An 18204-nucleotide genomic window follows, 5' to 3' on the forward strand; every position below is an offset into this window, starting at 1 on the left:
TGGCACCCAGAATTATGTTGCACGAAGCACAATTTCACATCATTCTGGGTCCATTTGTGTGAAAACAAGGTCCAATCAGGCTGAAACGTTACAAGAAGGTAGAATCTATTGAGTTGTAAGTGATCTGAACGTTTCATGATGATCGCACATTCCTATAGGGGGTCAAACCAGGTCCCAAAGGTCACCGGGCCTGGTGTCACTTTAAAGAAGTAGTCCAGTTACACATTTGTGGGCTTATAACTTGGCTTCTGAATATCCTAGAGAGGCCAGGTTTGTTTTAGAGTACTCCAATCCACAGCCCCTACAACCACAAAAATGAATGGAGTCATTAGCACTTATGGTTTGTAAATGGCACCCAGAATTATGTTGCACGAAGCACAATTTCACATCATTCTGGGTCCATTTGTGTGAAAACAAGGTCCAATCAGGCTGAAACGTTACAAGAAGGTAGAATCTATTGAGTTGTAAGTGATCTGAACGTTTCAAGATGATCGCAATTTCCTAAGGGGGTCAAACCATGTCCCAAAGGTCACCGGATCTGGTGTCAATTTAAAGAAGTAGTCCAGTTACACATTTGTGGGCTTATAACTTGGCTTCTGAATGTCCTAGAGAGATCAGGTTTGTTTTAATGTACTCCAACCAACAGCCCCTACAACCACAAAAAGGAATGGAGTCATTAGCACTTATGGTTTGTAAATGGCACCCAGAATTATGTTGCACGAAGCACAATTTCACATCATTCTGGGTCTATTTGTGTGAAAACAAGGTTCAATCAGGCTGAAACGTTACAAGAAGGTAGAATCTATTGAGTTGTAAGTGATCTGAACGTTTCATGATGATCGCACATTCCTATAGGGGGTCAAACCATGTCCCAAAGGTCACCGGGCCTGGTGTCACTTTAAAGAAATAGTCCAGTTACACATTTGTGGGCTTATAACTTGGCTTCTCAATATCCCAGAGAGATCAGGTTTGTTTTAGTGTACTCCAATCAACAGCCCCTACAACCACAAAAAGGAATGGAGTCATTAGCACTTATGGTTTGTAAATGGCACCCAGAATTATGTTGCATGAAGCACAATTTCACATCATTCTGGGTTCATTTGTTCATTTGGAAAAAGTCCCAAAATGTCCCAAAATGGAGGCCTCCATTTCGGGCTTCTTTTGCATGTAGTTGAAAGTAACCCAGATTGAAGGCGTCCTTAATTGAAAAATTCAGTTCGGGTTACTTTAGAAGAAGACCCAAAATGGAGTCTCCATTTTGGGTTACTTTGGAAAAAGTCCCAAAATGGAGGCCTCCATTTCGGGTTACTTTACAAGAAGCCCCAAAATGGAGTCTCCATTTTGGGTTACTTTGGAAAAAGTCCCAAAATTGAGGCCTCCATTTCGGGCTTCTTTTGCATGTAGTTGAAAGTAACCCAGATTGAAGGCGTCCTTAATTGAAAAATTCAGTTCGGGTTACTTTAGAAGAAGACCCAAAATGGAGGCCTCCATCTTGGGTTACTTTACAAGAAGCCCCAAAATGGAGTCTCCATTTTGGGTTACTTTGGAAAAAGTCCCAAAATGGAGGCCTCCATTTCGGGTTACTTTACAAGAAGCCCCAAAATGGAGTCTCCATTTTGGGTTACTTTGGAAAAAGTCCCAAAATGGAGGCCTCCATTTCGGGCTTCTTTTGCATGTAGTTGAAAGTAACCCAAATTGAAGGCTTCCTTAATTGAAAAATTCAGTTCTGGTTACTTTAGAAGAAGACCCAAAATGGAGACTCCATTTTGGGTTACTTTAGAAGAAACCCCAAAATTGCGGCCTCCATTTTGGGTTACTTTAGAAGAAGCACCAAAAATGAGCCTACATTTTGGGTTACTTTAGAAGAAGCACCAAAAATGAGCCTACATTTCGGGTTACTTTAGAAGAAACCCCAAAATGTAGGCCTCCATTTTGGGTTACTTTAGAAGAAGCCCCAAAATGGAGACTCCGGTTTCCCCCCCAAGAGGGACACACACACACACACACACACACAAACACAAACACACACACACACACACACACACACACACACACACACACACACACACACACACACACAAATCCAATCCTCCAAACAGGAGTGGTTAACCAAAGCAGGAGAATATTTAAAGAGGTTTTTTGAGGAGTTCAGACATCTAGGAGGAACTGGCAGTGGAGCTGCTCCAATGAGGAGGTTCAGGCACTTGGTAAGAATGCCTTCCGGAGGAGGAGTTTCAGGTGTGCCCTGCCAACAGGAGGCCCCTGGGTCGCAGAACAAAGGACCCCCTATGATCTTCTGCATAATCACATGAGCCCAGGTGTGGAACCTATTCAGCCATAGTTACGGTTGAGCTCATTGTGAAACCTGGCCCCACCCTATCATGTGATTTCCTGAGGTCAGATGGGCCAAGATGTGAGTGGGCGTTAAGTCATCTGGGAAGGCATCTCAAAACTGGATTATAGATGGCAGACAGTTGGTGTCGTAAACCACCGCCTCTTTTCAAAGATGGTTGCTTACAGTGGATGTAAATGGCTTCTTTCACTCCTCTTTCAAACCATCTGTCCTCTCTGTCCAAACTGTGAATATTGTCATCCTGGAGTGACCTTTGTCCTTTTGATGCAGATGAACTGCTGAGTGCTGTCCCGTGGAGGTGGCTCTTCTATGTTGTTCCTATGTTGTGGTACTTCATTTTCTATTAAGACAAGAAGCCCAAATTGGAGACTCCATTTCGGGCTTCTTTTGCATGTAGTTGAAAGTAACCCAAATTGAATGCTTCATTAATTGAAGAATTACGTTTTGGCTACTTTTGCATGTATGGAAAAGTAGCCCAAAATGAATGGCTCATTTTAGGCTATTTTTGAATGTTGTAAAAGTAGCCCAAAATGAATTCCTTTTGGGCTACTTTTACAACATTCAAAAGTAGCCCAAAATGAATGCTTTATTAATTGAAGAATTCAGTTTGGGTTACTTTAGAAGAAGACCCAAATTAGAGGCCTCCATTTTGGGTTACTTTTGAAGAAGCCCCAAAATGGAGGCCTCCATTTCCTCCATTTCGGGTTACTTTAGAAGAAAACCCAATTTGGAGGCCTCCATTTTGGGTTACTTTTGAAGAAGCCCCAAAATGGAGGCCTCCATTTCCTCCATTTTGGGTTACTTTAGAAGAAGACCCAAATTGGAGGCCTCCATTTTGGGTTACTTTTGAAGAAGCCCCAAAATGGAGGCCACCATTTCCTCCATTTTGGGTTACTTTAGAAGAAGACCCAAATTGGAGGCCTCCATTTTGGGTTACTTTTGAAGAAGCCCCAAAATGGAGGCCTCCATTTCCTCCATTTTGGGTTACTTTAGAAGAAGACCCAAATTGGAGGCCTCCATTTTGGGTTACTTTTGAAGAAGCCCCAAAATGGAGGCCTCCATTTCCTCCATTTTGGGTTACTTAAGAAGAACACCCAAATTGGAGGCCTCCATTTTGGGTTACTTTTGAAGAAGCCCCAAAATGGAGGCCTCCATTTCCTCCATTTTGGGTTACTTTAGAAGAAGACCCAAATTGGAGGCCTCCATTTTGGGTTACTTTTGAAGAAGCACCAAAATGGAGGCCTACATTTCGGGCTTCTTTTGCATGTAGTTGAAAGTAACCCAAATTGAAGGCTTCCTTAATTGAAAAATTCAGTTTGGGTTACTTTAGAAGAAGACCCAAATTGGAGGCCTCCATTTTGGGTTACTTTTGAAGAAGCACCAAAATTGTGTCTCCATTTCGGGTCTGGTGACCTTTGTGACTTCATTTGACCCTGTTAGGGTAACGTTCAGATCACTTACAACTCCATAGACTATACGTTCATGTGATGTTTCAGCCTTATTGGACCTTGTTTTCGCACAAATGGACCCAGAAATATGTGAAATTGTGCTTTGTGCAACATAATTCTGGGTGCCATTTAAAGACCATAAGTGCTTATGACTCCATTCCTTTTTGTGGTAGTAGGGGCTGTTTATTGGAGCATTTTAAAACCAACATGACCTCTCTAGGATATTCAGAAGCCAAGTTATAAGCCCACAAAGGTGTGTTACGAACCACACCTTTAAAGAAGAAGTGATCCAATGACCTTTGTGACAACATTTGACCCCCTAAGGAATGTGCTATCATCATGAAACACATGATTCATTTACATCTCAATAGATTGTACCTTCCTGTGATGTTTCAGCCTGATTGAAGTTTTTTTCAGAGAACTATACCCATAATAATGTGAACTTGTCTTGGTGCAACATAGGTCTGGGTGCCATTTGAAAACTGTACATCCTATCCACTCCATTCATTCTGTTCTAGATACAGACCATTCATTGGAGTATTTTAAAACCAGCCTGACCTCTCTAGGATATTCAGAAGCCAAGTTATAAGCCCACAAAGGTGTAACCAGACACCTGACTATCTCTGCTTGGACAAGCGTCCCGTAAGGGCGCTCGAAAAGGTCAGACGGCATCGATTTCGACGTGCGTCGATGAGATGGTAGCCGGGATGCACCACCCCAAATTTCGTGCGGCTACGCCAAACCGAATTCAAACGGCGGCCCAAAAGTGGGAAAATTTAGCTCAGGCTTCATTTGCGGCCTTCTGCCACTTGAGCCCCTTTTTGGCCGCCGTTCAGCCCACGTTGGTCCGAGGTGCACGAAAAATTTTTTGGTGCATCCCAGCACTGGTCCGAACCACAGATTTCGAAATCGTGCCGGTCGCATCGTGTTAAGCGTCCGTTTGGGGCCTGAGGGCGGTTTTCCCTCCATTTTTCCATGTGCTCGGCAAATTGGCATTTCTCAACCGATTTTCACCAAACAAACATCGATTTGGCATGCCGCCGTCACCCCGATCTAGCCCAGGCAGTTTGGTAGCCGTAGCTCGTTGTTCCGGTGCTGTTCTGGGTCAGAGGTCAGAGAAAATGATGGATTTGGGCTGTTTTGGGGTTGAAAAACAGGGTTCTCCTCAACCTAGAGACTTGAAACTGAGAATGTTTCTTTAAATAGCTGACATCTACAACATATGCAGTTTTCAAGTTGCTGGCTTATTCAGAAGGGTCAAGGTTCACAGCCTCTTGGTACAAGCAGAGAAAATGATGGATTTGGGCTGTTTTGGAGCTGAAAAACAGGGTTCTGCTCAACCTAGAGAGTTGACACTTGAACATTTCCTTTAGATAGCTGACAGCTACCACATACGTCGAGCTAGTGCCGGTCGCAACGTGCTAAGCGTCCGTTTGGGGCCTGAGGGCAGTTTTCCCTCCATTTTGCCATGTGCTCGGCAAAGTGGCGTTTCTCAACCGATTTTCACCAAAACAAACGTTGATTTGGCATGCCGCCGTCACCCCGAGCTAGCCCAGGCAGTTTGGTTGCCGTAGCTCTTTGTTTCGGTGCTTTTCCGAACCCCAGGTCGCCAGAGGTCACGCTCTTTTTGGCCACAGCTCCTCAAGGGAACGCCCGATCCGTTCCGTTTTTGGAGAGGTGGTCCCCGTGGTGCCAAGCAATCATAATCCGCTGTCAAAATTTAAAAAAAAAAATTGTGTCTGAGTTTGGCCAAAAAAATGCCCTCTTAGACCCATCGCCTCAAAGAGGACTTGTGTTTTCCTGGTAGAAAGTGGAAAGAAAAAGTTCTGCTGGCGCCAGCGATGCCATCTTCGGATATGTTGTTCGGGGGCCAAGCACGAGTCCATCCGAGGTGGTTTGGTGGCAAAATATTTTGTGGTTCCAGAGATATAGCCCCCAGAAGTGCGCGATTTTTGCAAGTTTACAATGGGCAATTCTAGCGCCGTGAGGTTTATCAAAAAGACGAGTAGATTTTTGCGCTCGTACCGGACTTCCGAACCAGAGAGTGTAAACAATTTTCGACTGCGCCCCCTAGTGGCCGAACTTGGTCAGTGAGCGACGTAGCGTGACGCAACTGAAATATTATGATTCGGCATGTCCTTCTTTACAACATATGTGAATTTCATGTCCCTACGTGGAATTTAACTATTTTTAATGAATTAAAAGAGACCGGCAAAACCCTAGGCCCGAAACCACGATTTTTAGACCCTTTTTGGCTGCCGTTCGGCCATCGTTGATCCGAGGCGCCCGAAAACTCTTCTGGTGCATCCCAGCACTGGCCCGAAACACATACGTCGAGTTCGTGCCAGTCGCATCGTGGTAAGCGTCCGTTTGGGGCCGTACGGCACTTTTCCCGCCTTTTCTGCCATGTGCTTGGCAAAGTGGCATTTCTCAACCGATTTTCACCAAACAAACGTCGATTTGGCATGCCGCCATCACCCAGAGCTAGCTCAGGCAGTTTGGTAGCCGTAGCTCGTTGTTCTGGTGCTGTTCTGGGTCAGAGGTCAGAAAAAAGATGGATTTCAGCTAAAAACGGGGTTCTCTTCAACCTCCAGACTTAACACTGATACTGTGTGCTCCTTGACCTTACAGGTCCATCATGTGTTAATTTCAGACAGATTGGAGCTTGTATCACAGGTTTTTCAACCAGAAATATGTGAAATTGTGCTTGGTGCGACATATTTCTGGGTGCCATTTAAAAACCATAAGTGCTGACGACTCCATTCCTTCTGCTGGTGATAGGGGCTGTTAATTGGAGTCATTTAAACCCAACCTGACCTCTCTAGGACATTCAGAAGCCAAGTTCTGAGCCTCCAAAGGTGTATCCGGACATTTGTCTTTAAGGCAGAAGTGATCCGGTGACCTTTGGGACATCATCTGACCCCCTTAGGAATGTGCTATCATCATGAAATGTACATATAACTTACAACTCAATAGATTCTACCTTCCTGTTGTGTTTCAGCCAGATTGGACCTTGTTTTCACACAAAAGGAACCAACATTATGTGAAAATGTGCTTTGTGCGACATATTTCAGGGTGCTGTTTAAAAACCGTAAGTGCTAATGACTCCATTCCTTCTGCTGGTGATAGGGGCTGTTAATTGGAGTCATTTAAACCCAACCTGACCTCTCTAGGACATTCAGAAGCCAAGTTATGAGCCTCCAAAGGTGTATCCGGACATTTTTCTTTAAGGCAGAAGTGATCCGGTGACCTTTGTGACATCATCTGACCCCCTTAGGAATGTGCTGTCATCATGAAACGTGCAGATCACTTACAACTCAATAGATTCTACCTTCCTGTGGTGTTTCAGCCAGATTGGACCTTGTTTGAGGGAACTGGAACCAAAATTATGTGAAATTGTGCTTGGTGCAACATAATTCTGTGTGTGCCATTTAAAAACTGTACATCCTATCCACTCCACTCCTTCTGTTATCGATACAGACCATTAATTGGAGTATCTTAAAACAAATTTGACCTCTCTAGGACATTCATAAGCTAAGTTATGAGCCTCCAAAGGTGTATCCGGACATTTTTCTTCAGGTGACACCATGCTCGGTGACCTTTGGGCCATGGTTTGACCCCCTTAGGAAGGTGCTATCATCATGAAAAGTTCAGATCACTTACAACTCAATAGATTCTACCTTTCTGTGGTGTTTCAGCCTGATTGAAGCTTTTTTCAGAGAACTGGACCCATAATAATGTGAAATTGTGCTTGGTGCAACATAGGTCTGGGGTCTGGGTCCCATTTAAACCCCGTAAGTGCTATTGACTTGATTCCTTTTTCTGGTAGTAGGGGCTGTTAATTGGAGTATTTTAAAACAGACCTGATCTCTCTAGGACATTCAGAAGAAAAGTTATAAGCCCACAAATGTGTGATACGAACCACTCCTTTAAAGAACAAGTGATCCGATGACCTTTGTGACACCATTTGACCATCTTAGGAATGAGCTATCATTATGAAACGTTGGAATCACTTATAACTAAAAAGATTCTACTTTCCTGTGGTGTTTCACCCTGATTGAAGCTTTTTTCAGTGAACTGGACCCATAATAATGTGAAATTGTGCTTGGTGCTACATAGTTCTGGGTCCCATTTAAAACCCATAAGTGCTATTGACTTAAGTCCTTTTTCTGGTAGTAGGGGCTGTTAATTGGAGTATTTTAAAACAGACCTGACCTCTCTAGGACATTCAGAAGCCAAGTTATAAGACCAACAGCTGCTTTTTTGGTGAGCAGGACGTCTCCGTTTTGGGTGTTTTTTGAAAGTAGCCCGAAATAAAGTGCATAGTGTCTGCCACCAAATCCAAAGTTCAGGTCAGAACGGGTGGGGGATGGGTGACGGACTCCACTTGACCCTTTGGTTCAGAACGGGCTACTTGTCTTCATTTTGGGACGCACGGGGGATGGGTGGAGACCTAGAAACATGTGAAACAGTGCTTTGTGTGACATAATTATGGGTGCCATTTAAAAACTGTACATCCTATCGACTCAATTCCTTCTGTTCTAGATACAGACCATTAATTGGAGTATTTTACAACAGACCTGACCTCTCTAGGACATTCAGAAGCCAAGTTATAAGCCCACAGCTGTTTTGGTGAGCAGCACGTCTCCGTTTTGGGCAAACTTTTGAAAGTAGCCCGAAATAAAGTGTATAGCGTCTGCCACCCAGTCAAAAGGTCAGGTCAGAAAGGGTGGGGGATGGGCAACGGACTCCACGGGCTACTTTTCCTCCATTTTGGGACAGATGGGGGTGGGGGGTGGGGGGTGGGGGCTGAGGTGGGCCGGTCAGCGGACCAGGGGGAGGTCTCTGGGGCGGCGACCTAAAAACGGGTTACTTTGGGGAGGGGGAAGGTGTGGGGTGTTCTCCGCCAATGGATTCAGAAGGGGTGAGTTTGGGCGCGATACGGGTCACTTTTAAATTTCTTGTCCAAGGGCTCCCCTAGTGTCCAAGTCCCAAAGTGAAGCAAAAGTAACCCATTCTGAGTCCAGGGGTGTGCCAAAATGTAAAAAGTAACCCAAATTTAAGGAGCCCAATTCCATTGGGGCCACTTTTGACGCAAAGTGTGCCAAAAAGCGCATTTTAGAATGCCCAAAATGAAGCAATCCCTCAGGGGGTCAAACCATGTCCCAAAGGTCACCGGATCTGGTGTCAATTTAAAGAAGTAGTCCAGTTACACATTTGTGGGCTTATAACTTGGCTTCTGAATTTCCTAGAGAGATCAGGTTTGTTTTAATGTACTCCAATCAACAGCCCCTACAACCACAAAAAGGAATGGAGTCATTAGCACTTATGGTTTGTAAATGGCACCCAGAATTATGTTGCACGAAGCACAATTTCACATCATTCTGGGTCCATTTGTGTGAAAACAAGGTCCAATCAGGCTGAAACGTTACAAGAAGGTAGAATCTATTGAGTTGTAAGTGATCTGAACGTTTTATGATGATCGCACATTCCTATAGGGGGTCAAACCATGTCCCAAAGGTCACCGGGCCTGGTGTCACTTTAAAGAAGTAGTCCAGTTACACCTTTGTGGGCTTATAACTTGGCTTCTGAATATCCTAGAGAGGTCAGGTTTTTTTTAGAGTACTCCAATTAACAGCCCCCATTACCACTAAAAGGAATGGAGTCATTAGCACTTATGGTTTTTAAATGGCACCCAGAATTATGTTGCACGAAGCACAATTTCACATCATTCTGGGTTCATTTGTGTGAAAACAAGGTCCAATCAGGCTGAAACGTTACAGGAAGGTAGAATCTATTGAGTTGTAAGTGATCTGAACGTTTCATGATGATAGCACTTTTCTAAGGGGTCAAACCATGTCCCAAAGGTCACCGGATCTGGTGTCAATTTAAACAAGTAGTCTAGTTACACATTTGTGGGCTTATAACTTGGCTTCTGAATGTCCTAGAGAGATCAGGTTTGTTTTAGTATACTCCAATCAACAGCCCCTACAACCACAAAAAGGAATGGAGTCATTAGCACTTATGGTTTGTAAATGGCACCCAGAATTATGTTGCACGAAGCACAATTTCACATAATTCTGGGTTCATTTGTGTGAAAACAAGGTACAATCAGGCTGAAACGTTACAGGAAGGTAGAATCTATTGAGTTGTAAGTGAGCTGAACGTTTCATGATGATAGCACTTTCCTAAGGGGGTCAAACCATGTCCCAAAGGTCACCGGATCTGGTGTCAATTTAAAGAAGTAGTCCAGTTACACATTTGTGGGCTTATAACTTGGCTTCTGAATGTCCTAGAGAGATCAGGTTTGTTTTAGTATACTCCAATCAACAGCCCCTACAACCACAAAAAGGAATGGAGTCATTAGCACTTATGGTTTGTAAATGGCACCCAGAATCATGTTGCACGAAGCACAATTTCACATCATTCTGGGTCCATTTGTGTAAAAACAAGGTCCAATCAGGCTGAAACGTTACAAGAAGGTAGAATCTATTGAGTTGTAAGTGATCTGAACGTTTCATGATGATAGCTCTTTCCTAAGGGGGTAAAACCATGTCCCAAAGGTCACCGGGCCTGGTGTCACTTTAAAGAAGTAGTCCAGTTACACTTTGTGGGCTTATAACTTGGCTTCTGATTATCCTAGAGAGGTCAGGTTTGTTTTAGAGTACTCCAATTAACAGCCCCCATTACCACTAAAAGGAATGGAGTCATTAGCACTTATGGTTTTTAAATGGCACCCAGAATTATGTTGCACGAAGCACAATTTCACATCATTCTGGGTTCATTTGTGTGAAAACAAGGTCCAGTCAGGCTGAAACGTTACAGGAAGGTAGAATCTATTGAGCTGTAAGTGATCTGAACGTTTCATGATGATAGCTCTTTCCTAAGGGGGTCAAACCATGTCCCAAAGGTCACCGGATCTGGTGTCAATTTAAAGAAGTAGTCCAGTTACACATTTGTGGGCTTATAACTTGGCTTCTGAATGTCCTAGAGAGATCAGGTTTGTTTTAGTATACTCCAATCAACTGCCCCTACAACCACAAAAAGGAATGGAGTCATTAGCACTTATGGTTTGTAAATGGCACCCAGAATCATGTTGCACGAAGCACAATTTCACATCATTCTGGGTCCATTTGTGTAAAAACAAGGTCCAATCAGGCTGAAACGTTACAAGAAGGTAGAATCTATTGAGTTGTAAGTGATCTGAACATTTCAAGATGATCGCACATTCCTATAGGGGGTAAAACCATGTCCCAAAGGTCACCGGGCCTGGTGTCAGTTTAAAGAAGTAGTCCAGTTACACCTTTGTGGGCTTATAACTTGGCTTCTGAATATCCTAGAGAGGTCAGGTTTGTTTTAGAGTACTCCAATTAACAGCCCCCATTACCACTAAAAGGAATGGAGTCATTAGCACTTATGGTTTTTAAAGGGCACCCTGAATTATGTTGCACGAAGCACAATTTCACATCATTCTGGGTTCATTTGTGTGAAAACAAGGTCCAATCAGGCTGAAACGTTACAGGAAGGTAGAATCTATTGAGTTGTAAGTGATCTGAACGTTTCATGATGATAGCCCTTTCCTAAGGGGGTCAAACCATGTCCCAAAGGTCACCGGATCTGGTGTCAATTTAAACAAGTAGTCCAGTTACACATTTGTGGGCTTATAACTTGGCTTCTGAATGTCCTAGAGAGATCAGGTATGTTTTAGTATACTCCAATCAACAGCCCCAAGAACCACAAAAAGGAATGGAGTCATTAGCACTTATGGTTTGTAAATGGCACCCAGAATTATTTTGCACGAAGCACAATTTTACATCATTCTGGGTTCATTTGTGTGAAAACAAGGTACAATCAGGCTGAAACGTTACAGGAAGGTAGAATCTATTGAGTTGTAAGTGATCTGAACGTTTCATGATGATCGCACTTTCCTAAGGGGGTCAAACCATGTCCCAAAGGTCACCGGATCTGGTGTCAATTTAAAGAAGTAGTCCAGTTACACATTTGTGGGCTTATAACTTGGCTTCTGAATGTCCTAGAGAGATCAGGTTTGTTTTAGTATACTCCAATCAACAGCCTCTACAACCACAAAAAGGAATGGAGTCATTAGCACTTATGGTTTGTAAATGGCACCCAGAATCATGTTGCACGAAGCACAATTTCACATCATTCTGGGTCCATTTGTGTAAAAACAAGGTCCAATCAGGCTGAAACGTTACAAGAAGGTAGAATCTATTGAGTTGTAAGTGATCTGAACATTTCAAGATGATCGCACATTCCTATAGGGGGTAAAACCATGTCCCAAAGGTCACCGGGCCTGGTGTCACTTTAAAGAAGTAGTCCAGTTACACCTTTGTGGGCTTATAACTTGGCTTCTGATTATCCTAGAGAGGTCAGGTTTGTTTTAGAGTACTCCAATTAACAGCCCCCATTACCACTAAAAGGAATGGAGTCATTAGCACTTATGGTTTTTAAATGGCACCCAGAATTATGTTGCACGAAGCACAATTTCACATCATTCTGGGTTCATTTGTGTGAAAACAAGGTCCAATCAGGCTGAAACGTTACAGGAAGGTAGAATCTATTGAGTTGTAAGTGATCTGAATGTTTCATGATGATAGCCCTTTCCTAAGGGGGTCAAACCATGTCCCAAAGGTCACCGGATCTGGTGTCAATTTAAAGAAGTAGTCCAGTTACACATTTGTGGGCTTATAACTTGGCTTCTGAATGTCCTAGAGAGATCAGGTTTGTTTTAGTATACTCCAATCAACAGCCCCTACAACCACAAAAAGGAATGGAGTCATTAGCACTTATGGTTTGTAAATGGCACCCAGAATCATGTTGCACGAAGCACAATTTCACATCATTCTGGGTCCATTTGTGTAAAAACAAGGTCCAATCAGGCTGAAACGTTACAAGAAGGTAGAATCTATTGAGTTGTAAGTGATCTGAACATTTCAAGATGATCGCACATTCCTATAGGGGGTAAAACCATGTCCCAAAGGTCACCGGGCCTGGTGTCACTTTAAAGAAGTAGTCCAGTTACACCTTTGTGGGCTTATAACTTGGCTTCTGATTATCCTAGAGAGGTCAGGTTTGTTTTAGAGTACTCCAATTAACAGCCCCCATTACCACTAAAAGGAATGGAGTCATTAGCACTTATGGTTTTTAAATGGCACCCAGAATTATGTTGCACGAAGCACAATTTCACATCATTCTGGGTTCATTTGTGTGAAAACAAGGTCCAATCAGGCTGAAACGCTACAAGAAGGTAGAATCTATTGAGTTGTAAGTGATCTGAACGTTTCAAGATGATCGCTCATTCCTATAGGGGGTAAAACCATGTCCCAAAGGTCACCGGGCCTGGTGTCACTTTAAAAAAGTAGTCCAGTTACACATTTGTGGGCTTATAACTTGGCTTCTGAATGTCCTAGAGAGATCAGGTTTGTTTTAATGTACTCCAACCAACAGTCCCTACAACCACAAAAAGGAATGGAGTCATTAGCACTTATAGTTTGTAAATGGCACCCAGAATTATGTTGCACGAAGCACAATTTCACATCATTCTGGGTCCATTTGTGTGAAAACAAGGTCCAATCAGGCTGAAACGTTACAAGAAGGTAGAATCTATTGAGTTGTAAGTGATCTGCACGTTTCATGATGATCACACATTCCTATAGGGGGTCGAACCATGTCCCAAAGGTCACCGGGCCTGGTGTCACTTTAAAGAAGTAGTCCAATTACACCTTTGAGGGCTTATAACTTGGCTTCTGAATGTCCTAGAGAGATCAGGTTTGTTTTAGTGTACTCCAATCAACAGCCCCTACAACCTCAAAAAGGAATGGAGTCATTGGCACTTATGGTTTTTAAATGGCACCCAGAATTATGTTGCACGAAGCACAATTTCACATCATTCTGGGTCCATTTGTGTGAAAACAAGGTCCAATCAGGCTGAAACGTTACAAGAAGGTAGAATCTATTGAGTTGTAATTGATCTGAACATTTCAAGATGATCGCACATTCCTATAGGGGGTAAAACCATGTCCCAAAGGTCACCGGGCCTGGTGTCACTTTAAAGAAGTAGTCCAGTTACACCTTTGTGGGCTTATAACTTGGCTTCTGAATATCCTAGAGAGGTCAGGTTTGTTTTAGAGTACTCCAATTAACAGCCCCCATTACCACTAAAAGGAATGGAGTCATTAGCACTTATGGTTTTTAAAGGGCACCCTGAATTATGTTGCACGAAGCACAATTTCACATCATTCTGGGTTCATTTGTGTGAAAACAAGGTCCAATCAGGCTGAAACGTTACAGGAAGGTAGAATCTATTGAGTTGTAAGTGATCTGAACGTTTCATGATGAGAGCACTTTCCTAAGGGGGTCAAACCATGTCCCAAAGGTCACCGGATCTGGTGTCAATTTAAACAAGTAGTCCAGTTACACATTTGTGGGCTTATAACTTGGCTTCTGATTGTCCTAGAGAGATCAGGTATGTTTTAGTATACTCCAATCAACAGCCCCAAGAACCACAAAAAGGAATGGAGTCATTAGCACTTATGGTTTGTAAATGGCACCCAGAATTATTTTGCACGAAGCACAATTTCACATCATTCTGGGTTCATTTGTGTGAAAACAAGGTACAATCAGGCTGAAACGTTACAGGAAGGTAGAATCTATTGAGTTGTAAGTGATCTGAACGTTTCATGATGATAGCACTTTCCTAAGGGGGTCAAACCATGTCCCAAAGGTCACCGGATCTGGTGTCAATTTAAAGAAGTAGTCCAGTTACACATTTGTGGGCTTATAACTTGGCTTCTGAATGTCCAAGAGAGATCAGGTTTGTTTTAATGTACTCCAACCAACAGCCCCTACAACCACAAAAAGGAATGGAGTCATTAGCACTTATAGTTTGTAAATGGCACCCAGAATTATGTTGCACGAAGCACAATTTCACATCATTCTGGGTCCATTTGTGTGAAAACAAGGTTCAATCAGGCTGAAACGTTACAAGAAGGTAGAATCTACTGAGTTGTAAGTGATCTGAACGTTTCATGATGATCGCACATTCCTATAGGGGGTCAAACCATGTCCCAAAGGTCACCGGGCCTGGTGTCACTTTAAAGAAGTAGTCCAATTACACCTTTGAGGGCTTATAAATTGGCTTCTGAATGTCCTAGAGAGATCAGGTTTGTTTTAGTGTACTCCAATCAACAGCCCCTACAACCTCAAAAAGGAATGGAGTCATTAGCACTTATGGTTTTTAAAGGGCACCCAGAATTATGTTGCACGAAGCACAATTTCACATCATTCTGGGTCCATTTGTGTGAAAACAAGGTCCAATCAGGCTGAAACGTTACAAGAAGGTAGAATCTATTTAGTTGTAATTGATCTGAACATTTCATGATGATCGCACATTCCTATAGGGGGTCAAACCATGTCCCAAAGGTCACCGGGCCTGGTGTCACTTTAAAGAAGTAGTCCAGTTACACCTTTGTGGGCTTATAACTTGGCTTCTGAATATCCTAGAGAGGTCAGGTTTGTTTTAGAGTACTCCAAGTAATAGCCCCCATTACCACTAAAAGGAATGGAGTCATTAGCACTTATGGTTTGTAAATGGCACCCAGAATTATGTTGCACGAAGCACAATTTCACATCATTCTGGGTCCATTTGTGTGAAAACAAGGTCCAATCAGGTTCATACGTTACAAGAAGGTAGAATCTCTTGAGTTGTAAGTGATCTGAACGTTTCAAGATGATCGCACTTTCCTAAGGGGGTCAAACCATGTCCGAAAGGTCACCGGATCTGGTGTCACTTTAAAGAAGTAGTCCAGTTACACATTTGTGGGCTTATAACTTGGCTTCTGAATGTCCTAGAGAGGTCAGGGTTGTTTTAGGGTACTCCAATCAACAGCCCCTACAACCACAAAAAGGAATGGAGTCATTAGCACTTATGGTTTTTAAATGGCACCCAGAATTATGTTGCACGAAGCACAATTTCACATCATTCTGGGTTCATTTGTGTGAAAACAAGGTCCAATCAGGCTGAAACGTTACAGTAAGGTAGAATCTACTGAGTTGTAAGTGATCTGAACGTTTCATGATGATAGCACTTTCCTAAGGGGGTCAAACCATGTCCCAAAGATCACCGGATCTGGTGTCAATTTAAAGAAGTAGTCCAGTTACACATTTGTGGGCTTATAACTTGGCTTCTGAATGTCCTAGAGAGATCAGGTTTGTTTTAGTGTACTCCAATAAACAGCCCCTACAACCACAAAAATGAATGGAGTCATTAGCACTTATGGTTTGTAAATGGCACCCAGAATTATGTTGCACGAAGCAAAATTTCACATCATTCTGGGTCCATTTGTGTGAAAACAAGGTCCAATCAGGCTGAAACGCTACAAGAAGGTAGAATCTATTGAGTTGTAAGTGATCTGAACGTTTCAAGATGATCGCACATTCCTATAGGGGGTAAAACCATGTCCCAAAGGTCACCGGGCCTGGTGTCACTCTAAAGAAGTAGTCCAGTTACACCTTTGTGGGCTTATAACTTGGCTTCTGAATGTCCTAGAGAGGTTAGGTTTGTTTTAATGTACTCCAATCAACAGCCCCTACAACCACAAAAAGGAATGGAGTCATTAGCACTTATGGTTTGTAAATGGCACCCAGAATTATGTTGCACGAAGCACAATTTCACATCATTCTGGGTCCATTTGTGTGAAAACAAGGTCCAATCAGGCTGAAACGTTACAGGAAGGTAGAATCTATTGAGTTGTAAGTGATCTGAACGTTTCATGATGATAGCACTTTCCTAAGGGGGTCAAACCATGTCCCAATGGTCACCGGGCATATTGTCACTTTAAAGAAGTAGTCCAATTACACCTTTGAGGGCTTATAAATTGGCTTCTGAATGTCCTAGAGAGGTCAGGTTTGTTTTAGAGTACTCCAAGTAATAGCCCCCAATACCACTAAAAGGAATGGAGTCATTAGCACTTATGGTTTGTAAATGGCACCCAGAATTATGTTGCACGAAGCACAATTTCACATCATTCTGGGTCCATTTGTGTGAAAACAAGGTCCAATCAGGTTCATACGTTACAAGAAGGTAGAATCTCTTGAGTTGTAAGTGATCTGAACGTTTCAAGATGATCGCACTTTCCTAAGGGGGTCAAACCATGTCCCAAAGGTCACCGGATCTGGTGTCACTTTAAAGAAGTAGTCCAGTTACACATTTGTGGGCTTATAACTTGGCTTCTGAATGTCCTAGAGAGGTCAGGGTTGTTTTAGGGTACTCCAATCAACAGCCCCTACAACCACAAAAAGGAATGGAGTCATTAGCACTTATGGTTTTTAAATGGCACCCAGAATTATGTTGCACGAAGCACAATTTCACATCATTCTGGGTTCATTTGTGTGAAAACAAGGTCCAATCAGGCTGAAACGTTACAGGAAGGTAGAATCTACTGAGTTGTAAGTGATCTGAACGTTTCATGATGATTGCACTTTCCTAAGGGGGTCAAACCATGTCCCAAAGATCACCGGATCTGGTGTCAATTTAAAGAAGTAGTCCAGTTACACATTTGTGGGCTTATAACTTGGCTTCTGAATGTCCTAGAGAGATCAGGTTTGTTTTAGTGTACTCCAATAAACAGCCCCTACAACCACAAAAATGAATGGAGTCATTAGCACTTATGGTTTGTAAATGGCACCCAGAATTATGTTGCACGAAGCAAAATTTCACATCATTCTGGGTCCATTTGTGTGAAAACAAGGTCCAATCAGGCTGAAACGCTACAAGAAGGTAGAATCTATTGAGTTGTAAGTGATCTGAACGTTTCAAGATGATCGCACATTCCTATAGGGGGTAAAACCATGTCCCAAAGGTCACCGGGCCTGGTGTCACTCTAAAGAAGTAGTCCAGTTACACCTTTGTGGGCTTATAACTTGGCTTCTGAATGTCCTAGAGAGGTTAGGTTTGTTTTAATGTACTCCAATCAACAGCCCCTACAACCACAAAAAGGAATGGAGTCATTAGCACTTATGGTTTGTAAATGGCACCCAGAATTATGTTGCACGAAGCACAATTTCACATCATTCTGGGTCCATTTGTGTGAAAACAAGGTCCAATCAGGCTGAAACGTTACAGGAAGGTAGAATCTATTGAGTTGTAAGTGATCTGAACGTTTCATGATGATAGCACTTTCCTAAGGGGGTCAAACCATGTCCCAAAGGTCACCGGATCTGGTGTCAATTTAAAGAAGTAGTCCAGTTACACATTTGTGGGCTTATAACTTGGCTTCTGAATGTCCTAGAGAGATCAGGTTTGTTTTAATGTACTCCAATCAACAGCCCCTACAACCACAAAAAGGAATGGAGTCATTAGCACTTATAGTTTGTAAGTGGCAC

The sequence above is a fragment of the Nothobranchius furzeri genome, chromosome 15 (assembly GCF_043380555.1).
Source record: "Nothobranchius furzeri strain GRZ-AD chromosome 15, NfurGRZ-RIMD1, whole genome shotgun sequence".
NCBI classification, from domain to species: Eukaryota; Metazoa; Chordata; class Actinopteri; order Cyprinodontiformes; family Nothobranchiidae; genus Nothobranchius; species Nothobranchius furzeri.